The 24,129-nt window shown below is 50.4% G+C and overlaps 1 long non-coding RNA gene across 1 annotated transcript in view; it reads left to right on the top strand.

The window, feature by feature from the left end:
• The first annotated feature begins 6,086 nt into the window (after positions 1–6,086).
• LOC137859809 (uncharacterized) overlaps positions 6,087–24,129 on the top strand; it is a 33,469-nt gene continuing 15,426 nt past the window's right edge. Inside the window, exon 1 of the long non-coding RNA XR_011098570.1 lies at positions 6,087–6,891. This is a non-coding gene — a long non-coding RNA (uncharacterized lncRNA). The remainder of the gene's footprint in view (positions 6,892–24,129) is intronic.

The following is a 24,129-nucleotide window of genomic DNA, read 5'->3' on the forward strand; positions in this document are numbered from 1 at the left end:
ACCTGGGCAAGATAATGGAAAACAATATCTTTGCTGTAAGTTGCTGAACCGCCCTATAAAACTCTATGGGAAGAATGAAATTCTCGAGGACTTTTTTTTTGCCCATAAAAGCTGATTATGAGTAAATTGGCCTCAGCGCTTTTATTGTTGAGCCCCCAAAAACTCAGTGGATACTTTCGTCCTGCTTTCTCTCTCCTCTGCAGAAGGGTGTTTTGGCTCTGCTCCTTAGCAGTTTGTTCTCATTTCACTCCCAGATGGGCTGCTGTTTAATCCAGCCCCGTGGTACCGAGTTCTGCCACAACTCACTCCTCGAATAGCTTTTCCCTGCGAGTCCCTCACCTTCCCGTGTCTCTGACAGCGTTGGCTGCTTGGTTGTTTTTTAATTTTTTTCTCTTTTTATTCTGACTTTGGAGGAAAGCTTAACTTCTGCTCTCCATTTGTGCTCAGGGGAGAGATGGTGACTGGAAGAGGAGAGGCGCTGTGAAACAGAAACAGGACAACCAGCGCTGCCTGCCAGCGGTGAGGGCTTCTCCAACCTTTTCCAACCCTTCTCCAAGCTTCCCGAGCCAGAAAATAACAGCTGAGGCCCTCAGCTCCCAGGAAAAGATGTTTTTTTTCAGTGGACAAGGAGGATTACAGAGTGTCCGAAGCTCTGACGCTGCCAGGGATTTTGCATTACCGCGCCTGATAATGCTCCCAGGAGCCTGTGCAAATATTCTCATGAATGAAAACTACCGAGCTACCTCACTGGTATTTGCAATTCCTTTTATTCACGCCGACTTTTTCTTGCTGAGGCTGCTCGCACAAAGGGCGAATAAATATTCGGAGTGCTCCTGCCTGAAACGCGCCTGCCGATGTTAGGAAACGTTCTTCTTATTTTCCCAGTGCATTCAAACAGTTTCAATCGAGGAACCTTTAAAGAAACTCCTGCTTGTAAAGGGAAGGTGACTGAATAGGGGAGCAGAAAGAAGATCACACGATCACCTCCTCACCTAAGTGAAGAAACCTAGCAGTGACTCGGGGACACCCAGATATTAATTGAGAAGCCAAAATGAGTCCATTTAATGCTCTTTGCCCAGATAGTAGAAGTTTCTCCCATTGACTTGTTTGCATGCACGTTTTGTTTTGTGCTCTTTAACGAGAGTTAAAGGAGGAAGAAGGGAAAAAAAAAAAGTTGCAGCCAAAATACTTGGTGTGATTCCACTTGCTCTGCTCTTTTCTGAAGCACGGTGGATGCGGTGCCTGTGTTTGAAGACACGCTTCAGGCTGTGCCCCTTTCCCTTCAGGACATGCCTTAAAGCTGGCATTCAGCTCAGCGTGATGCGATCGGAGGTGACATCGCATTGTTCGTGGGACAGGGTAGGTAAAAAAGAAAAGAGCTGAAAGGGAACTGTGAAATTCGGAGCTGCTGAAAGCTCCCAGTGGGAGGGATGAGACTTTCTGGGAGGATGGAGGCAGCCGTGGCTCTTCTCATTGCAGGTACTAATGCATCCCTAGCCTAGCCTCAAGCTTTCTCCCCCAGTACCTTGCTTTTTGTCAGTGTACGGCAGAAGTGGCTAAAGAGACCCAGAGAGTTCTCCCCAAATCCTAGCATCCCTCTGCTCAAATCCTGCTGCCCAACCCGTGTCAAGTGGGGACCATTTCTCACTGACAGCCCCAGGCAAAGGGGAACAGCTGCCTAAAGCCAGCTGGGCAGGATGGCCAGGGAAACGTTCACCGCGTGGAAAAATCTGTGGGCTTTCTTCTGTAAGCACTAGGAAGGAAGTTGTGCTCCTGGAATTGTTTTTACGTGGTTCAAAATGCACGGCAAGGCTGTCAAAGTAGCCTCACGTAAAGGCTGCAGGGCTGGGAGAGGGACCAGACAGGTTTTGTCCAGCCCAAGTGATGTTGCTGATGTTTGGGGAGAAACCCCTAAACCCCTCGCTTTGGGGCACCCAGTGGAAGACTCCTCTCTCCTAGCTTGTGCCTTCTCCCCTGGAGAGGATGCTGAGCCCACCGTTGTGATCTCCTGCACCAAGGCTGAGCACGTCGAGGACCATTCACCGCATCCCTGAGCTTGGAAAAGAGGTCGTGACACCCCAGGTACAACGGGATCCCAGCCGTGGCTGGCAGAGACCCCACACCATCCATAAATCTCCATCAGAGCTCCAGCAGGAGGGTGGCAGAGACGCCGGGAGCTGTCCCCGGCCCCATAAAAATACCAAGTTGTGGCATGTGGTGGGAGGACCAGGAGAGTGCCAGGTGCTGAGGAGCCCATCTCGATATTTGGGGGTTATCTTCCTGGTGTGACCGCGCCGTTCCCTCGTTACTGCGCCGCAGAGAACTCGGGTGTCCAACCCCAACTCTCAGTATTTTGTGTTTCCAAGGCAACCCCGGCTTTAACAGCCTCCGTAATGACATCATTTGGTTGAAATGAGCATGCATGGTCTTTTGATTACCTCTGGAAGGATAAATTAGGTTACTTTCCCCACCCCCAGCCACTTGAAAAATAAATGCATTGGAGTGTGTGGGGGGGGCACGTTTAAAAAAAAAATAAAAGGAGCTCGGAAGAGGGTAAATGGAAAAATCAATTTTTACATTAATGGAGTCCTCATTCAGCATTTCTTCTCTTTATAGATTTAGATAACAGTGATATCTTAGTTTCACAGAGCAAAGAAATTAATTACTTACTAATGGTGCAATTCAGAAATTAATTTATGTTATCCATTTAAATGTGTCATTATTAATCAATTTAAGCGAAGGGACCTGTAAGCCAGCACCATCTAGGCTGACTTATGATGCTGGCAGACTCATCTTGCCCCCTCCTCGCTGGCAATCACGCCGTGCCTGCTACCTGCAAGCTGTTGCACCTCCAAGTGCTCTGGCATCCCCAAAACAAGGCCTAAAGGGTTTCTAGGCTATTATTCAAGATTTTAGAGCTCTTTTTATATTTGAGTTACTCGAATTTCTGATCTGAGGTTCGATCTTCTGGTTTTTGTTTCTTTTTTGGCTGATTTTTCTTTGTACAGAAGGAGGATGCTGCCTTGCAGAGATGCTCTTGGCTTCCCAGTAGGTCTTGGCCATGCTGTGGGGTCTTAGCTCATCATGAACCATGGGTTTCCGTGTAGGGTTGGAAAGGGGCAGCCACGTTAGGACGGTAATAATTAAATTGTCACAGATCTGATTATTTATTTTACCACTGTATTCAGAAGAAAAGAGGTAACAGACTGCGGGACTCTTCTTTTTCGGAATAAAGTTGGTCTCAGGCTGAAAAGGGGGGCCCCATACCATGCAATAAATCAGGATTAAACTAAACGGTGCTGCTCAGAAGCCCTCAGCTGCTTTCTCCTTGAAACAGCCAGGATTTCAGTGTGTTGCAGCTTTTCTGTGCCCAGCTGCCTGGGCCTTTTTGTGGTAGGCAAGGGTCTGATTTATCGTTTTACGCTGTTTATGTTATTAATGCCTCTGAAAATGTTGGATCTGCCACATATTTCTTGGCGCGCTCCTCGGAGTAAATGGCAACTCTGATGGCTTTGGAAGACGATTTGCTGAAGGATACTGTATTAAAATTCTGTTTGGACATTTGGGCTGCTGGTATAAGGATGTGATAGCCATTCCCTTCCCGTAATGATATATTGTCATGTTAATTTTGATGATATCTCACTGTAAAATAGAGGGATTTGAAAGCCTGCAATTTGAGAGCCTGGAGTTGTACCTATCTGTCTGTATCTATATTTATATACAGGTTATTTCTTTTTTCTTCTTTTTTTTTTTTTCTCTTTCAAAGTAATGCTTGCACTTAACATCTGCTGTACCGATGATGATTCTTTATTAGGTCTGGAGAAATTTAGACGTGTGCTGATGGTAAACCAGCTTTTTTCAAACTAAAAGCGTTTCAGATGAGTTTCATGTTCTTTCTCAGTGTTTTGTTTCTCAAACCAATTACTGCCCTGCTGCCCACATCAGGCAGGTTTCAGCCTGAAAGTTCCCTTTGTTGAGCTAAAATATGGTCTGTGCTAAATGCTGAGCAGCGATGGCTGGAGATGAGTAAGCAGCAGGTTGCAGAATTAATCAAGAAATCATTTAGCACCTGCAAATAAATACTTGTAGCTGAAGTCTTTATCTTTTTCTCGGCTCCTGCTTTGTTTTGGCTAGGTCCCTGGCCTCAGAGCAGAGGTGGGAGAGAAGCAGCTGGGATTTAAGTCTTCCTCACTTTTCTATCCCTCTTTGACCCGTGCCCATGTGCTGCCGCCTCCTCTTTAAGGGATCATCTCTGGGCCAGGCCAGGACCTCTGTCCCCACATTTGGGCTTATTTTCCCAGCTGGTTCCACGTCCCAGCCCCTCCAGGGCTTGGGCAGGGGGTGGGAGCGCTCCCCATCTGCTGCAGCAGCCCCCTGGGCGGTTGGATTTGGTGCTGGAACGGGTTTTGAAGCATCCTCGCCCTCCCTTCTGGGATCCCTTTTTGGTGATCTCTGCCGTGCACCAACCCATTTCTCCCACAGCCGTAAGTCACGGGGTAACCTTGGCAGTGGCTTTACTCACGGGGCTCTGGGAGGTTTGATGTTGGAATCCAGCCTTTATTCATTGCCAAGCCAAAAAAAAAAAAAAAAAAAGGAGGTTAGTATATAAAACATTCAAAAGCTTTCTTGCTTTCTCAGATGAAGAAATTGAGAAGGAAAGATAAACCCTGGTTAAAGACCTGGACTTTCAGATGCTTGCTGCTGATTATGAATCTTGTTCCTTTTGAGGATGAGAGGAGAGCAGGCTGGGCCATTAGCAGTCAGATATGTATTCATTTCCCTCCTCTTTCCTTCCATCCATGTCCAATAGCCACAGAATATTTCGGTCACATCCTTTTCTAATGCCTTAGACTTTCATGGGGCCGTGCTCTGATCTTTTTTCTTTGAATCCTGGAGCTTTACTGCGCGACGAGAATTGGTCTTGGAGCCTCGGAGGGTGCCGAGCTGCTGGTGACCGTGCCCTTAACCCCGCAGCCCGGGGATCAGAGGTGGGGGACTGGTTATTTCCATCGCTGCCTCGTGTCCCCACGCAGGAGGAGAGCTTCGTTTCTGCCCCATCGCTGCTCGCTGGGCTCTTGACAGAGCTCCGTGTCCCTAATCCCACGCCGCGTCCCCGCTGACAGCTGCAGCGGTGCGGAGCAGAGCCCCGCGGCAGGAAGGCTTAGGGCAATTTGCTCCCGAGCTGAAGCTAATCCCTAAGGATGGTAACTGGCTTAGGACCAGAAAATGGGGCCTTTTTGTGCCTTCCTTTACCCTTTCTTTCTCTCCTAGCCTTAACAGTGGGATCCATGGGGGCTTCACACCTGCTGCCGCAGCCTTCCCCGCTCCCCAGGTACGGTGTTTAACCTCGCGGGTGGTATCCGGGGTGGTTGCCTGGGGGCATAGCTTGGAAATAAGAGCTGAGAGCCACAGGTCTGGCTGCTCAAATGTAGGAGGAGATCCTGAGTAAGGGAATAAAACGCCTCAGCCTGGGAATGGGCTGGCACGTGGAAGGAGAGGCAGGGAGCAGCGCCCTGCTGTGACGGAGTCCCCTCACTCGTCTTCAGGCTGGGCGAGCCCAGCGCATAACAGAACTTCACAGAAGCAATAATCACAGTAAAAATGATATATTACAGCCAGAAATGTTAGGGGAGGAGGAGTCTGAGGTGCATCCTGGCAGGCTATTGCCTTTTCCCATTTTGTGACTTATTTGGACGACTTCGGGTCCTTGCAGGCGATGTAGGCAGCTGAAGCCCAGTGAGCACCTCCCAGGGACAGCCTCACATGGCTGCAAATGCAACTCTTCTTCCTCTGGGTGGGCAGCGAGGGGAATGGGGAGAGGAAGGCTGAAGGAGGAAGAAATTTGGAGGAAGTTCAGCTGGAACCTGGCCCCTGCAAGTGGCAGTGATGAATGCTGTGCGCTCTGCTGCTGAGCACGTGGTAGGTGTCGCTGAAGGCTTCCTCTGAAGGCATTTATCTCATAAAAAGGAGTTCTCTGGGGTGTTTGACAGATCTTGATTGATTTGCATCCTGCCTGCCTCCCTGGTGCCTGCCTCTTGCACACCACAGTGTACGTGGGAGCTTTCCCTGGACACAGCCAGCCCTGGAGCAGCGCTGTGGTGCAGCTGGGGCCAGCTCTGGCTGATGTCCATCTCCTTGCCCAGCCTGTACCCCCCTCAGCCTCCAAAAACAATGCCTTCCCCTCATCAAGAAGCACAAAAATCGAGGGGCAGGGGCTGAGCAAGCCAGGCTGGGCAGGGAAAAGTCAGGCAAGGAGTGGCTGAAAGAAGTTACCAGGCTCCTTGCCATCCCAGAAGAGATCAGGGCACGGAGCATCAGCAGCCTAGAGCTAGGAAAAAATGCTTGTATTTACAGCAGGGGCTGATTTTGCATTTATAAACGTAACAGTTTATCCATAAGAGAGTCCTGGGACAGACTCAGACTCCACATGAAGATGCAATAGGAGGAAAAGCTTCTTCCTGGCATTTCTATCTCCCGTTTTACCCAAACCTCACCCAGCTCCAAGGCATTAGGCAACACCAGCAAACACAAAGCTCCCTTTTACGCCCTGCTTCCTTCACATGGCTTGTGTAGCCTCCGAGTGATGGGGTAGGGGCAGAAAAATACAGTGTTTGTAAAGCAGTCCTCAACTGATAAGCAATTTAGCAGCAGATGCTGCCGAGGAGGCACCTTAACAAACCCAAATGCGCACCTGGATCCACTGAAACAAAGGGACCTTGGTAGGGAGGCCTAATTGGGCTGCAATAGTTGGCCCACCTGTGAGCTGGGGCTGCAGAAAGGAGCTCATAAAAGCAGAGCAAGCTGCTCTTGCCTGGGAGCCTTTTTGCATCAAGTTTTCTCCTTTTTTCTGGAAGTTAAACTCGGAGGAAGCTCAAGAATTTGGGACAGCAGGTAAGAAATGTTTTGTGATTGCGGGAGCAGGTCAGAGCTAATTGGTTTCTCAGAGGGCTGCGGCTCGGTTAAGAAACTCCTTGTCTCCTCTTCTGTTTTGACGTGAGACGCAGCATTTTTGGAGTCCTTTAGGGCTGTTTCTCTGCTCACAAACAAATGCTTTTGGGACCGGCTCAGATCTGGGGTGCTGTGTCGCAGGATGCGGATGAAACGATGTTTATCGCTGTATTCCTAGCGGGGTGAAGTGAAGCATCGAGTACGATATGCTTACCTGGAGAGCTGAGGCTTTGAAAGTGGCACAGCTCTTGTGAAAATCTCTTTTTAAAGGGCTGTGCAGTGCGAGCAGGGCTCCGTGGCTGGGAGAGCGAGCGTTGCGCCTACTGCAGAGACTGAAATTAGCTCGGTTCAGAGCTCCCTGACTCCCTTATAACCTCTGCTGCTTGATCCCAAAATGGAGCATGTAAATAAGTTAACCCCTATGTTTTCAGACTGTTGCTCAACCTCCTGGGCTCCCTCTGTCCCCTATATCTCCCTCTCCATTTCCCCTATATCTGTCTCTATCCCATCCCAGTGCTGTGGGTAGGAACAACACTATGCTGTGGGTGATCTGCAAAATACTGCCTGGCTCCAGCTTCTGTGCAAATGGCTATAAGGACGTTAGGCTCTTTTGATTTATACTCCAAAATGCATTAGTGTAGTTAAATATCTTTAGTGTAAGGGCAGAAATGTTGGCTAATGCAGCGAGCAATGCTTGACCCATTCAGGGTCTTTTGCACTCAGGGATTGAAGCAGAGAATTTTATGTCTGGTTTTCAAGATGACAGACCCTTTTATTTTTTTATTTTTAATTTGAAGCGAGCACTGTGTGGCGTTAAACAGCCCCAGGTGGTAGGAAACCAAATATCAAAGGGTCTGCTGAGATGAATGCACCTGGGTAGCTCACCACGCACGGTGGCTTCTGCTGGTCCCCTGTGGGCACCCTGCTCTTGTCCCAGGTCCAGGACCTTCCTCTCTATGTGGGTAGAAGCCTCCTCTTCCTCCCTGCTGTTGTCTTACCTGGATGGGAACGCTCTGCCTGGCTTGGCAATCTGCTCAAAACCTTGGCTGGACAGTAGGAACCAGCACGATGGGGATATATGGCCACCACTGGCAGATGGGTTTTGGGGAAATGGCTGTGGATGCTGAGCAAGTGGCTGGAGTTCTCGTGTTCAGATCTGGCAGGCGTTACAATATTTGGGTATTTCTGCCTCTCTGGGGTACTGGGTGGGCTCCCGTACCCTCTAATTGCTGGCTTTTTGACCGATGCTTGAGGTCCTTGTTGAGCTCACTTTATCGGATCTCCCATTCCTGCCCTGATAATATGCAGGTAGCAGGATAATATATCTGAGGTCACCACAGCCCTGCTGTGAGGGGGTCTGGCTGGCTGTAGCTGCAAGCTTTGTGTTTAAAAAACAACAAAATAAACCCACTGACCCTATTTTGTGTGGCACCGTGCTCCTGCTGCAGAGCCCAGCTCTTCGTGCTCTCGGTGCCGGACCAGCAGCAGGGACACCCGTGTGATCCCAGCCGTGAGAAGTGACGTTCAGAATGAAGGATGATGAAATCTTTTCATTAAAAAATAAAACGAAATGGGACCGACTGTCGCTGTTCCTCCTCCGTTCCCCCCGAAAGCGCTCCGTGAATTCCCCCCTGAGCAGATCTGTCAGTCTGCGGCGCGTGGGGCCGCCTGCGCCATCATTTATCTCCAGTTATTTTATTTCTCCTGGTTTCTAAGCTAATAACGAGTGATGAGGGCTCATCTCCTGCTCTGGGCACCTTCCCATTACTTAACTAACAATTAATAAAGCAGATAATGGAGTGTTTCTCCCACATAGGAATAAACACTCAGCCTGTTTAGCAGTGGCATTGCAGCATCCTCAGTCTGCTCCAAAACTGCTGCCCGTGCGTGACGCACTGGCCTGAGTCTGAAGAGGCATTTCCCTCAGCTTGCAATAGGAAAACGGCTCAGTTTAGAGATTTTCAGGCTGATTCAGGTAAAATTTCCCCCCTGCTGAGCTCCAGCAGCATTGTGACCATGCCACCCTGGGGGTCTGTGCCCCTTGGGGGGGTTCCCTGGTGTCTGTCACCCCACGAAACCTCTACCACCTCCAAGTCCCTCAATGTGCACTTGTCCTTTTAAATATCCTTTTATTTTTTTTTCCTCCCTTCCCCTCCTCCTCCTGCCCCTGAATCTTTTGATTGTTTCACCTCAATCTGTCCTTTCAAAGCCCAGCCCCTGCAGGATGTTGCTGGTGGCGGCGCATACTTTTTTGACATCCAGAAGTGTGCTAGACCACTGAGCTGCCATTTGGAGAGATCAAATGATTCCCGGGGCTTTAAAATTATGACACTAGCCTTGAGGGCTGGAGGAAGTGGATAGTCAGGAGCTGAAAGCTGCCCCTTTGAAGTTTGGGATTTCTGGAGATGTCATCTTTTATATATATCGCCAGCCAGGTTGCTTTTCATTTCATCCCAGGGTTATTCTTGTCTGGATTCTTAGAGAGCGAGACCTCACTTCAAGGCAGAAGGGATGAGGAGAAAGATGGATGAGCCCGGCCGTTTATGCATTTCGTATCCCTTTGAAATATAATAGTTTAAGTTTTGTCAGAAATCACAACACGCCAACACCTCGTGCCTTTGTACGGAGTGCATCTCCCCTGGTTGGATGCAAATTGAAGCCCTGTGCCCCCGTCCTCATGCAGAAGCACCTCCAGCCCCTAACCCCGGGGCTGAGCACCACTTTTTCACTTGGGTGGCGAGAGGAAAGCTTGCTCTGAGGCTGTGGGATGGGTTGTGCTGTGCCATCAGCTGGGACTGAAGGGACAGGGACAGGACAGCCAGGATGCGCCTTCCCCCTCCTTAGAAGGAAAAAGGGCGAAAAATTTCTGTCTAGGCTCAAAAAATGAAAATCAATGCGTCCTGTGAAATCTACTGCCAAAAATAAAAAAATAACTAAATTATGGGGTGTATCTCCTGCTTCTCAAGATCCCTGTCTGGCCAAGTTCTCCTGACCAGACTCCAAGTGAGTAGGCTCTGCCTGGATGGGTACTGGCTCAAAAATATGCTATGGCCAAGCAGGGCTAACTAAACTGAACGTTTGCTCGTGGTCTGTGACTTGGATATTGTGCCCAGGGAGAGCCCATGGGCATGGTTCTCACTTGGTGGAGGCAGAAGTTGCAGCAGCGAGGGCTCTCCCATCAGGTCCCCATATCCAGCAGTGTCTTGTGCCCGGGAGGAGCTGCTGGCCAAAAAAAAATAAAAACCCCCGTGTGTGCAGAGCGGTGACGGATCTGGAGTGTCTGGAGAAGATGAAATAATTTATAAGCTTGGGTTTTAATGTTCCTGTGTTGTGTTTTTTTTTTTTTTTTTTTTTTTTCCTGCAGCTGCCACCTCCCCACCTTCTGTCATTGTCGTCGAACTGAATTTACAAGGGAAAGAAAATAGTTCTCGCTAATGTTCTCACACAAACGAAACATTAGCTAGAGAGACAAAAAGAAAATAATTGATTGTGAAAGCAAACCCCCTGTGAGACAGCCTGAGCATTATCAGGAGCAGCCTGGGAGGGGAAGAGGGGGGACAGGGAGAGGGGAAGGGAGGAGAACAGGCCGGCCTGGAACAACAAACATAGCGTTTATGATAATTATCCACGTTTTAATCCCCGTTTCCAACCAAGCATTCACTTCCTTTAATTAGTTCTTGATTAGAAAGAGATTATCTAATAAATTGCACGAGTACGGAGCGGGTTATCTTCACCGTGTTCCTGCACGCGAAGTTGGGAGTGGATGGGCTTTGAGAGGGGTGAGGACATGCAAAAGCTCCCTTTGCTTCTCCCTCGTTCCCTTGGCTGCAAATATTGTCCGTCGCCGGCGTTAACAGCGCGGCCAGTGATGTAAATCTGTAATTAAGCTGAATTAGCATGTCCTCAAAAGTTTTACATGCGCGGACACAAAGGAGGCTCCTGCCTGGAGCCTTTCCAGCGCGATTTGCGGGGAGGGGAGAGCGTGGTTTATTGAAAGAGCACGCTGCTGACGTTCTGGGTGCTGGTTGTGGTGTGTGCTGAGAATATTATTTGGGGTTTGCTGCCTGGATGGGGCTTTTCTTCGTCTGCCAGTGAGCGCTGGGAGTGGTGTCCCAAAATCACCTCTCCGTTGCCCCATGCAGCACCTCAGTGATGCTTGGGTGGTGTCCTCTAGCTCCAAGTTGAGTCTGGCATTGCCAGACCAAGTTTCTCCAAACTGTGGCTCTGTAAGAAGGGAAAGGGAAGTGGAAGAAGTGGTCTTGAGGCTGGCAGGGTCTGGCTGGGTTTCTTGGGGCGGTTTATTCAGCCCAAAGTGACCTCGCAATCGATCGAGGCAGTCGATAGGCAGCTACTTAAGAATAAAGTTCCGTTTCCCCATTTCTTCTTCTTCTTCACTTTAATTATCTAAGATAGATAAGCAGCTGCAGGCCAATTAGAAAACAATTACCCGCCGTAATCAATGCTGGCTTGGAAAAAGGGGGAGGGCAAAAGAGTAAATGCTGAAGAAGTGCCTTAAAACGCAGTGCCCAGGTAACCCTGCCTGTGTCTGTGCCCAGAGGGCTTGGGGCAAGAATGGGACATGGCAGAGTGACACTAGTGACGAGCATGGTGGCCTCTGAAGGCTGTGTTGTGGACATGGAGGAGACAAAGCCGTGCTCTGGTCTTGAGCAAGTCCCTCCGTTTCCCTAATAATCCGAATTTTATATGGACAGTAACAGTTCTGCGCTGAGTGCTGCCAACGGGGTCTCGTGGTTATAATGGGCAGCCGGATGAAAATACAAACTCGGTTCTCAGTGGCAGGCAAAGGGAGCGAATCAAATGATAGGAATTAGCAGAAAAGCAGAGAAAACCAGAAAATAGTATTATGCTGCCCCAGGGGGTGCATCCGTGGAGTGCCGCTGGCCTGCCACCAGCGGGGAGGGAAGGATGGGGAGAGGCAGCATGGGTGGTGGGATGGGGAAATGCTTCTCGTAGGGACTGAATAACCAGGGCAGGGTGATGGAGCCCTGCTTTTTGGGGCAGTTGGTAAGGCAGTTAGGCTTTTTTCTACAAAAAAGGGGCTTTTCTGCTTTTTTTGCAGCCTAAATCCATCAAAACCCTTTCAGGTGTTTCTCTGATGTTGCTGTGATGGTGGCTGGAGTGTCACCATCACACGTTGAGTGCCCAAGGAGGGCAATTGGGTGAAGCAGGATGGGGTTAAGCCTTGGATTAAACAGCGATGTATTTTATTCCATTAGTGCTCAATTACCAAAATCCCCGTGGCTGGAAATGTGCACACCGGTGCCCTTTGGAAGTGTCGCTGTTTAACCCTCTGCACTGCAATTAGGGGGAGAAAAAAAAAAAGTAATTTTCAACCAGATATTGGTTTTCATTAAGCCACAATGGGCATTTAGAAAGGAAGCTGCGGGCGCCTGCGAGCGCACCTGATTTCACCACAAGCTGGAAAATCAAGGTGCCAGGAGCGAATGCACTGCAGACAGCCCTGCTGGGGCCCACACGGGCTCTGCTTTCCCGTTCTGCAACGAACCCAAGCAATAACTTAGGTGAGACCTGTGAGAGGGACAGCCTGGCCATGTGTCTGCTTGTCTGGGGGCATCCCAGCCCCAAAAGAAACTCTGGATTTGGGCCTCAGCCTGCTGGCACAAATGGAGCGTTTACACGAGTCCTTGCAAAGCAGAACAAACGTTTTCGCTCCTCTTAGCGACTCCGTTGCCTTACTCCTTTTTATCTGCAGTTCTCAGCCTTCCTCTGATAAAGCTGCTTCTTTTTTTTTTTTCTTTTTTTTTTTTTTTTTTCCTTCGCTGCCAAAGCTTTCTTCATCACGTTTTTGCCAGCCCAGCTCCAGGTTGCGCTCGCATGGATGTTTTCTGCCCTGAACCGTGCCCGCCTCCCGTGACAGATGGCCGGCTGAAAGGGCTTGGCGTTAAATCTACTGCCCGTGTCCATGAAACGCAGCAACTGAGACAGAGCATGGGGTGACCGGTTCCTAGAGATAAAACAGCCCTTGTGGTCCCACAGCCCATGCCCTGTGGGATGAAATCCTACAGAGATGCAGGAATGATCCCGGTGCCTCTCTGGTCATCCTATATCCTGCTCGCATCGCGGGCACCGACCGTGAGGTGCTGAGTTTATATGTGTGATATAAATAGGAACTATAAATGTTGGACTGGGAAAATCTGACACCTCTGAGCCATGGGTGATGAGCTTGGAGAGCCCACGGGACACAGCAGAAGCTGTCCTGGGCTGGGCTGTGCTCATGGGGCTGCATGCAAGGACCCCATCCTGCTCTGGAGGTGATGCTGGGGTCGATGTTTTGCCCCAAAGGGCTGCTTCAGAGATGGTGAGGGATGGCATCCACTTGCCTCCCGTGGTTGCCAGCGCTTCTGTTTCATCAGATGCAACAGGCAATCACCAAAGTTGGGTGAAGTGTTCACGAAACAAGTGTTCCTCCCTCGTGCGGAGCCGTCTGCGCGGCGATGGCTAACTGCAGTGTAATTATCGGGCCGCGGTGAATAATTCATAGCGAGTAATTTAATCATCTCAGCCCTTTCTGCCTAAATCAGGTAGTGACTCACGGTTTCTCTGAATTATTCTTAGAGCAGTTTAATGGCACCAATTTTACGCGGGGAGGTCAATCAGCAGCGTTTGAAGCCCGGCGGTGGCAGGTGGCTCTGTTCCTTGACCGGGCAGGGACAGGTTTTTTTTGGCAGGAGCTTGAAAGAGGCGAAATAAAAACGATTCCCTCTGTCTGGACTCACTGCTCGGAGACCTGTTAGTCCTGACTGGCTTTGCTGGTGAAACTAGGGTGCTGAAATATTCACAGGAAAAGCAAACACAGGCACAGTGAGGTTGGGTTTTCATCGCCTACCTGGGTGCAGCGGATCACCACGGATCCGCGCGTGGAGCCCCTGGCCTCGAGGAGCTGCAGGGACGGGAGGAAGAGGAGGCCTTCTGCCCGCAGAGAGGATGCCGGCAGGAGAAGCATCGTGTGCGTTTCCCTGCCAGCTCTTCTGCCTGGGGAGCTTTCTGATCTATCTCCCCAATTGGCTTTCCCCAGGAGCGCGCGCGCTGCCTTCGCCTCCCAAAACACACACGATCCGTCACAATTTGCAGCCTCCGCTTCAGCGAGGAGGGGGCAGACAAATTCATCTCTATAAACGCTTCCTTTTTTATTACAGTTAATGCGCACCTTTTGCCTTGTGTAATGGACCTTACATTTTTTTGGGGAAAAAAAATAAGCTTGACATCTTCCTATTTTATGTCTTTTTTTTTTTTTTTTTTTTCCTTTTGCTGCGTGCAGCATCCCGCTCCATCCGCCTGAGCCAGGCAGAGTAACGGGGCAGGATGCGTGCAGCTTTTCTTTCTCCACATCCCCCTTTGAAATTTTGGGGTGCGGTGCTCTCGGGGTGGATGCACGACCCTTTTGTTCTGCAAGGGCTGCCCGCGGCCGGGCTCCTGTGGCGAGGGACCGTCTCCTTTGGCTTTGGCGTGTTGGAGTGTAAAAGAGCTGACCCTGCCGGGATCAGGCTTGACCCCAAACTGTTAAGGAAAAATGTCGAGACAGATTGGAGGCCCTGACCGCTTTGGTTTTTCCCCTCTCCTGTCCTCGAGCTGTTTCCTGCAGCTGCCGGGAAGGTGCAGAGTGAGGTGCAGCATCCCCACCTGCCTGCTGTGGTGCTGGGTGGCTGTAGGGTGGCAGTGCATCCCCGGAGAGCATCACCCAGCTCCCAGGTCCTGAACTGGTGGTGCCCTGTTGGTGAGGTGGGGCGAGTCCTGGCTTTGGGCTCATCCCCCTCTTCGTGCCCCCCACTGCCATCAGGGAACAGGAAGGCTGAAACCAAAGGGAGTCTGGCTTCTGTTTTCCAGGAAGCCTTGGGAATCTGTCTTTAAAAGAAGAAAAGAAATCTGTTTTATTTTTTTTTAAGGCAACCTTGCTACAATGCTTTTTAAACTGAGACTGTAGCTTGCACGGTGCCCACTTAAGAGCTCAGCTGGAGGGAAGATGATCCGGCTTTAGAAAAGTGCATGTGTTGGGAAAACACTAAAACAAGATTTTTTTTAATATATTTTGCATCACTTGATATGAAAAAAGCCCCCACAAAGCAACTGCTTTAGCACCTCCTGAGGTTCCTGTTACTTGTTTTGAAAGCAGCTGGGTGGGAGCTGAAGGGAGGAGGCTGTGAACTGTGCAGGTCTGGTGTCCGAGGGGACACAAAGGGGTTAAGGTAATGTTTGTCTCTCTGTGTACAAAAACATCCCTGAGAGGGTGCTCCTCTCTAGAAATGGGTGTCTCTGTCCCCTTTTTTTGGGCCCTGGGGGAGCAGAAACCTCTGGGGAGGGGGAGTGAGGGGCCCTGGAAAATATCAGGGTGCGATGCTTGGGTGAGCAGAGTATGTGGCTGGCTTCCCTCAAAGCTGTCCTCTGGGGAAATCCCATCTCTGGGGAAAAAAATGAGTTTCTAGAGGAAAAATACTGTCAGGAATTGCTTGTTTAGGAGAGCAACCTAGCACAAGGTCTGTCCGTGTGCACCAGGAAGACCAAACCCATGTAACTTGGGCATTTTCTTTCTGTCTGAAAGAAGCAACCCCCAAACCGTTTTCCACGTTGTGGAGTAATGCACGCGTCTTTCCTTTCCTCTTCTTGACAAACAGATGTGAAATCTCATCAAAAAGTGAGAAATCTGATGTCAGCTCCATGTTCACATGGAGGCCTGGGCAAGAACTCAAATTACCAACCCTATACGGAGGATGACAACATGGGAAAAAAAAAATCCTATTTTCTGCGTGTGGGGCGAAAAAAATGGGCCGCGTGCTTTCATCCGTGGTCCAGATTTGGGTTCTGTGGGAGGGGTACGAGGCGCAGGCGTTGCTTTGCTGCGGGCAGAGCCTTTCCGTGCCAAAGCGCGGTGGGAAGCCGCGGGCCGTGCCTCCTCATTATCTCATGCATCCCCCCGGCTGCACTCGGGGCCTTTCACAGACCCCCATTATTTCCCATCCCCTTGGCTTGTCAAAAACAATTTGGCCCCTCGTTACCAGCCGGACAAAACGGCTCTCGGCTCCGCCGCCCCTCTGGGGGGCCCGGGTGCTTTCCAACTTTCATCCCTCCCGCTCCGTGCGGGCTCCCGGCTCTCTGGGCAGGTCCCAGCCCCAATTAGCAGCCTTTTTTTTTTTGCAAAAGGGCCCGGAATTTTAATTAGTCGAGCAGTCAATTATCTCCATGGCCACCCTGTGCCCTCCTGGCCGCCCTGCAGCTGTCCCCGTCTGCGCCCTGTGTGGTGACCAAGGGGGGACCCTCTTGTCCCAGATCCTGGTGCTGGCTCCCTGCCTCTTCTGTGAGAGGGGTAGCATCTGGTGGGTGGGTGGCAAAGCGGGATTATGGTGAAAAAGGGATAGGGGGACCAACATCCTGCCCTAATCCCCCTCCTTCCCTGCAGTATCAGGTGTCCCCATGTTGCAATTCGGAGTTTTATCAGGGCATCGAGTGTACGTGTCTTAATTGTGGGAAGCACAGGGTTGTTTCCATCTAAAATGGGGAAGAAGAGAGGGTGGAAAAAAAGGTTGGCAGAGAAGCAAGAGGCCACAAAATAATTTCCCGTTGGTCATTCTGCAATAGGTGGCTCAGAGATGGACACTGGCTGTCCTGCAAGGTGCTGGTACACGTAGGATGCATGCCTAGCAGGGTGCTGGAGATGCTCTGCAGAAACTAGGCTGATGTTTACTACCAGGAAAAAAAAAAAAGATGAAGAGGAGAAGACCTGGAGCCAGGCTAGGAAAAGACAACTGCTCCTGGTTTCAGTCCCTCGGTGCGTGGATGCGAGATGACCGTGCGTGGCTGGGCGCGCAGCTGCCTTCCTGCTGCTTCCACCACCCGTAAACATCGCAGAACGAGCCCAAAACCAGCAGTTCTGTGAGTGATGCATGAGCCAGATAGAGTGACTCTGAAGGGCTGCTAACAGCGAGTTCTCAGGGCCCTAAATAACAGCCAAATTTTTTCATAAGGACACCACATCCAGCAGCTCTTGCTATTGCTGGGCTCACTTGAAAATACTGGCTGTAATGGCTGCAATTATGAGTTGATGGCCTTAAATTCACCATCAGACCTAATGCCTGTTTTTTCTGTCCATTTCTTGTTTCCATTCTGCCTTTTTGTTGGCATTCCACAGCCACAATTATTTGTCATTAGTGATTAATCTTGAAAGCATCAGCTTTTTTTTTTTTTTTGTCCCCAGGAGCTGTGTTGCTTGCTCCCTGGTTTTATTGTTCGCCACTTTCCATCACTCTTTCTCATGCCTCGCTCTAATCAGTTTTGCGCTGCTCGAAAAAGTTGTTTCTTTTTTTTTTTTCTCTTTTTTTTTCCGACGGGGGAATAAGCAGCGCAGGGAACATGCCCGAGAGATGCGCTCGCAGCTGAGGCTGCCTGCAGCGATGTGATGTTTATGCCCTGCTTGCAGCCATGCCCCTTGGGAGGAGGACAGCACCGGGGCATTTTTCACAGGAGCTGGGAGGATGCTGGGTTTGCTGGGGCAGGGAGGAGGTGCGAGAGGCATCAGGTCTCTGTTTCCAAAGCAAAGTGGCAGCGTTGACTTTTCTCTGATTTGTTTGAATCCTTGGGTTAGAGGGTAAAAAAAAAATCGTCTTGGCACTTGTTTATTTTCTTATTATTTTTAATGCTTTTTTAGCACTGGATGTGTAGGGAAAGCTGTTGTGTTTAATGTGCAAGGTTTTTTGGCTTATTGATTGTGCCCGTTTGTAAGGCAGTGATGGATGGTGAACTGGTTGTCGAAGCAGGATGGATCCTCGGCTTCCCGAGCAGCAAAGCATTGCATGGCTTAGTCTGTACCCATGGGGACGATTCTGTGCAAGAGGGTGAGGTTGTCAGTAGGGAACCCATGGTGTTAGGTCGTGTCTCATCTGCATTTGGTCCTCCAGACAGTGCCTTGGTGCCTCAGTACGAGGAGATGCTCCTTAGGATCGTGTCCTGCTCCGAGATCTCCATCATCTCCCTTTGCCTGCTCTGTGACTGACCCTGATGGTGTTTTATCTCCATTTCTGAAGCCTTTCCCAGCCATTGCCAGCTTTATCTTCCTTCCCCTGATCCTGAATCCAAAGGTGCAGAAATGGGAGCAACTGGGACGTCTGGGAGAAGGGTTAAGGGAACGTGAAGAAGCGGCCCCAAAACTATTAGGGGCTGATGAGTCTTTCAGGAAGAGAATATTCAACAAAATGAGAGTATTATAGGAGGAGAGAACTTGTGAGATTTAGTGGCTATCCCCCAAATTCTGGCAGATGCGTGACCAACACTATAATATCGCAGTGTCTGGGGACTGGAGCCATTAGGAACAGCATTGCTGAACCATGCCCAAACCACCCGTACGGCCTCCTCTTCTCCATTATTAAACCTAGGGAAACGGTGGTTGGGAGGAAGAGGGGAGAAAAGGGTTATTTTTGTTTAAATATTGCGGGACTAGAAAGGATCAAAAGCTGTGCCGAGTCTTCCCTGAAGCACTAAACACTCCTCGTGCCAGCCAAGTGCCCAGAGCTTGGCAAGCTTTCATCAGCTTGAGCGCTGTCCAGTAGTCAAATGCTGCTATGGAAAGCTTCCAGATGGCTGATGCCTGATCATTAGTGGTGTTTAAAAGCACGTTCAGCTCTCGGCGTTGGGTTAAAATGTGTAAGGAGCATGGAGACGTCTTCACCTCTCGAAGCTGACTTCATGCTTCCCAAGGCGTTGGAGCTGCCTCAACCCCGTGTCCACCTTTTGTATGGAAAGGGATGAGGATGGTGAGATTTGGGCCATGTTGTTGGAGCTGGTGAGGTGTTTTGGCTTGGTGGCAGCCGTGAGGTGGGTCTGTGTCCTCATCTGGTGGGCTCTGTGGTCATCTGAGCTTCCAGACCTTGGTTGCGTTCCCCCAACAGCAGTGCCACGTGGTGGCTCGGTTTTGTGTCTCGTGAGAAGATGGCTGGTCCAAGAAGGACAGCGGAGGATGATGCACGCCTGAAGGGGGCACAAAATCTGATTAATTTCCCTTTTTGACTTTTCTTCCCCCTTAGAGATCCCACCAAGGGTTTCCTTGCTCCTGTGTGTGAGGAGCACTGGAGACATCACAGCCTGCTTCTTTCCTCCTCTCCTCTAGCTTCTACCAGAAGAGAGCCATGGGCTGATGCCAAAATCTTCTCCCCTTGCCTTTTCTTCACTTCATGCATTTCTAGCTCTTGGCAGCAAAGGCTTGGAGATGTCAGCCCCCAAACCAGGCACCGCCTTCTGCTGCTGCCAACCAGGGGGCCTCCGTGTCCCCCCTGGGTGGTGGGATGGCAGGAGCGGGGTGGCGTGAGGTCCGGGGGCTCCTGAGGTCCCTGGAGGGATGGGGAAGGCAAGGAGGGAGCTGTCTTTGACACGGATTGTCCAACAGAGCTTAAACGATGCTTGTGTGCTCACAGCCCTGGAATTAGCCAAATGTTGCGGCGGGACTAAGGGAAGGAAATCAGCCAAACACCATTTTTCATCGACAACTAGCGGAGGCAGATCTGGGAGGGACCGGGAAGGAGCAAAGGCGAGGTGCACCTGTAATGACAAGGCACCGAAGGCGAGTTGTGGGTTTCAGAGCAGAGCGCCTGCCCTTTCTCGCTGCGTAGCAGAAATCAAAACAAAACGGAGCTGGAAAGCCTTTTTCAGCCTCATTTTCAAAGCCATCTCCGTCTTGGAAATAGCCCTGAAATGAGCCTGGGAAGTTAAGAGCCACGCAGGGAGGCTTAGGGAGGGCCCTGCTGGTGTGCTAGGAAGGGTTTGTTTGTGTGCACGCCGTATTATTACATATCTCGGGGAGCAGATGACATTATATTGCTTTACATTTGTGCTATTTTTGCTTCAAGGCTCTGCCGTGATTTGTGGTGGTGGGGCCAAGGGAAGATAACAAATGGGTGTCGCGAGCCTATGAAGAATGGGATTTTTCCCCATTCTGTTAGAGTATTAAATAGCTATTTGTATTACAGCCTTTTTTTTTTTTTTGTGGTGTGCTGAGATTCAAAAACACAACACAACTTTATTTGCTAGTGCCACGTTGTTTAATTTAATCAGGCTGAAGTACGCCTTTTAATAAATTTGCTTTATTGCAACAAGGTCTTGTCCACGAACCCATGGCGCTCCCGGCCCCGTGCTGCAGCAGCCAGCAGGATTTATGCTGCCTGTGCCACGGCGTTGGTCTCACGGGATCGGGCTGAGGTTAAGCCAGCCAAAAGGGACAGCGTGGAGATGGGCTTCGGGGGGACCTGGTGAGAAAGAGTAGCCAGAGGTGGAAATGTCCTGGGGGAAGAGTGGTGAGCAGTCCTACCCGCCGGCCCCTTTTTAGCTGCTACCACTTGAAAAAACTCAGGGAATTAATGAGGTTACAGAGCCATGAGACCCAAAACAGACGTGTTTTTTTTTTCAAGATTTGCCTCCCCTTCTTACTAACCTCTGGTGGGTGTCCTCTGGATCCCCTGGTGGCTTCCCTGCATGGGGCAGACCTTTGGGGTGGCCTCGTGCCATCTCCCAAGCACCATCAGCCACGGCAGGAAAAGCTCTTCGTACAAATATACCCTTCCCCAAAGGGTGAGCTGTGTTTTTCCAGGTTTGCTCGCGATCCTTTTACTAGTTTCCATGAAAACAAATTGCCATTTTCGTAAACACAAACTGCCATCTGGCCCTCAGACGGCAGTGGGTGTTTTCAGCTCCCGGCGGCGGGATTTGCAAACTGCCGGGAAAATCCCAGCAAGGTGAAAGTGGGCAGCTCTGGCTCAGCTCCACGGGGCCCCTGCCCAAAACCCCGATGGCTGTCTGTATGGCAGGGCTTGCTGCTAGGTTTTTTGCTCAGGCAGGCTCGTCAGGAGCACTCGACCCCTTGGTGAGCCTGGCATTTTCTGCCTCTATCTCTCGTATCAATGTCCCAGGAGCGAGGCACGAGGACAAAGCCACCAGGGGACTGGCACGGCCAGGCTGCCCATTAGCACAAACCCTTTTCCGTCATCCTAAACCGAGGAGATGCTCCCCCAGCTTCGCTTAACAGAGCCATTAGCACTCCCATTAAATATTTAGCCCGGCGTGGTGTTATCCTACCTGCGAGGAGCCGAGGGCAGCGAGCGGAGCAGATGGGACGGGGATGATTCAGAGCGTGGTGTTATGTCCCAGAGCGCCAGCCAAGGAGCTGCTTAAATCAAATCAGGCTTAGGAATGGGAAGTACATAATTAGATGCTTTAATGATCCCGGGTGCCCTGCGTGAGGTTTTTGCATGATCTCTACAGGCCAGTTTTGGAGTGACTCGGGTCTTGGATGAGTCCTCGGGAAGGGTTTCTGTGGTCGATCTGAGCTGGGGGAGCAGAGGGGGTGTCTCTGGGATGATGGGGGCTGGGAAGATGGATTTGTGTGCACGGCAGGGGAAATAACAAAGATAAAAAGGACGAGACCTTACTGAAGGTGAGAATCCAGGCAGGGGCCTGCCAGCTTCACGGGTGCTGGGGAATTAAGGTCAGCAGGCGTGCAGGTGCCATCAGGTCCTGTCTGCGTCCACCAGAGTCAATCCAAGGGTGGGAGTCTGAAAACAGGGGGAAAAACATCCGTGCCCGAAGTTTCCTGGCCCTGGGGAGTCTTTATGTTCTCTTTGGCTTTTGCAAATACTGTCCTGGCACTGCTGTGGTTTGGGTGAGTGCCGGTGTCGAGGTTGGGGCTCGACTTTTGGAGATCTTGCCCATTTTTTGGCATTCGTGGGGAAGAAGGCTCTGAGACTTCTCATTAGGTTGTCTCTTTGCACGCAGGTGGAATTTAAGAGATGGGTTTGATGCACAGGCTCTTGGCAGGCTGTTGACAAAGGTCACATTACAAATGCCTCCCCAGACCAATGTCACTTCTAAAATGTTTTCTCCCTGGGTTTACATCAGCAAGCAGATTCAACCACTTGACGAGACGTTTTCCGAGGTGAAGCCACCAGAAAAATAACAACCCCTGGCATTGCCCGGTGGCTTGGGAAAATATTTGGATGCCTAAGGGGCTCCAGCAGGAGAATTTCAAGACGTCTTTCATCTCTGCTGAGGCTTCAGTCCCTCACCAGGGTGAAAAGTTGACTTATAGCTAAGGAAGGGAGGGTGCTGGCCGGGCACGTTTTATAGAGCTTTTTGCAGGCAGAAAATGCTTATTCATAGGGCATTAATCCGGGCTCTGGGAGATCATGTTTGAGACCTCTGCCTGATGGAAAGCTGGGGTTAATTAAACGTGCACGGGGCCAGGGAGAATCAGGCAGAGCAAACGTGAAATCCTTCGTCTTCTCGGGGAGTGCTCACAACACGCATCTGGCGTTTCGTTAGCTGGCGTGTGTCTCCCCTGGCTCTCCGTGGAATCAAACGCTAAATTAAAAGGCTTTGGAAGAGAAATCCCCAGATCTCACACCTCGCATGATTCTTGTTTTCAGGCTACTTCTAGTTCCTGGCACAGGGCACTGGCATACTCTAATAGGGGGCAATTTGGGGGATTTTGAGGTCTTTCTTTGACTCTGGACTCAGAAAAAACATTTAGATGTGGCTCAGAGCCCACCAGCGTTTCAAAATTGATCAGAAAGGAGAGGTTGGTGGGCAGAAGGGTTGAATTCCTCTTTGTTCTTGAATTTCTTCCATCTCTCCCACGTCCCTTAAGATGTTCCCCATCAGCATCTGCCCTCTTACCTCAAATACAGCAACCTGCACGTGGCTCCTCTCCACCACCCCAAGCCTTGGCTGCTCGCTGTGCCCGCAGCACCCCATTAAGCCTCTAAATGCAGCCTGATTTGGTGCTTGCCAAAGAGGAGTTTCACATGGGCACGGTCTCAAATTGCTGCAGATGAGAGAGAAAAAGGGGAAAGGTATCAGTACGAGTCCCTCCTTCGGCATTTCCACACTTGACGCCTTTTTCCTTTACAGTTTTTTTTGCCACATCTCCGAGACAAACCAGGAGCACTCTTCTATTTAACAACAGGGGAAATTGGAGTGATTTCAATCACTCAGCCCTACTCAGGGGCTCTGGATGACTGCAGCTCCAGCTCCTCATCCCCTCCACATTATACTCAAAAAATACCCAAGAATATCACGTTTGTAGGCTGGCAACTGAAAGAAATCCCAGCGCTCAGAAAACATGTAAATTCTGTTAGGCTATGGGCTTGGCTAATGGTTAGCAATAAAGAAAGTTGTCTGGGGCTGTATTTTACCCTGTTTGGCAATTGTAAACGAAACGGTGTCCATCTCTTTCAACTGCTTTTGGCTGGAAACAGGGAAATAAATATTTTCCAGGGCCTGGGCTGGAGCAGCTCCTCATCTTGGCTCTGAATGGGAAGAGGCTGCGGTTACCTGGGGAAGGATGTGATTGTGCCTGGGCAGATCAATATATATTTGTATTTTTTTTCTTCTTGTAAAGTCCGTCAAATTCCCCGAAATTGATTTAGGTAGCCCTCATCTTTTCTGGGGGCTGGTTCTTGGTGGTACCCATCTCTGTTGCAGGGTGGGTGTTGCTGGGAGGAGAAATAAGTTGCTGATGGGGAGTTGGTGCAGGAGGATGAGGAAGAAACAAATGAAAAGAAAAAAAAACAAAAGCATCTCTTCCTTGCTCTGCTCCAGATGAAGAAGGGAAAGAGTCTTTTCTCTTTAGAGAAAGCCATTAAAGAGAGAGGGAAAGAGGAAGGAAAGAAAGAGAGGGGGAAGCCATCGCAAGGCTTTGAATCTGGAGGTCTTTTAAGTCTCCCAAGCTGAGTGTGGGCTGTCAGCAGAGAAGCAAAGCAGCCGCTTTGCTGATACTGCAGGTACCAGTCAAACCTGCTGTGCTTCTACTGCATCCTGACGAAGCAGTTTCGGAGGGGAGGGAAAGCAAAACCCACCGGCTTCTGGAGCTCGCCCTGTGGTCTGCACCCGCCGCAGGCTGCGTGCTCCTCCTAGGCAGGACCCGGTGGCTTCTCGCCCACCTGGGGAGCACGGCACGTCCGTGTCCTTGTCCTGGGGAAACTGGTGGGGACTGGGAGCTGGCGGGAGCACACAGCACCCACCGGGGACCTCGAGAGGGCAGCAGGGGTGCCCTGGGGACCAAGAGGAGGCTGGGGCTGAGGCCAGCATCTCCAAAGTGCTCCTCGGGTCTAAGGAGGCACAGGAGGCAGGGAGGAGGAGGCCCTGCAGGTCTTTTGAATATTTGCATGC

Source organism: Anas acuta, chromosome 7, assembly GCF_963932015.1.
Source record: "Anas acuta chromosome 7, bAnaAcu1.1, whole genome shotgun sequence".
Lineage (NCBI taxonomy): Eukaryota > Metazoa > Chordata > Aves > Anseriformes > Anatidae > Anas > Anas acuta.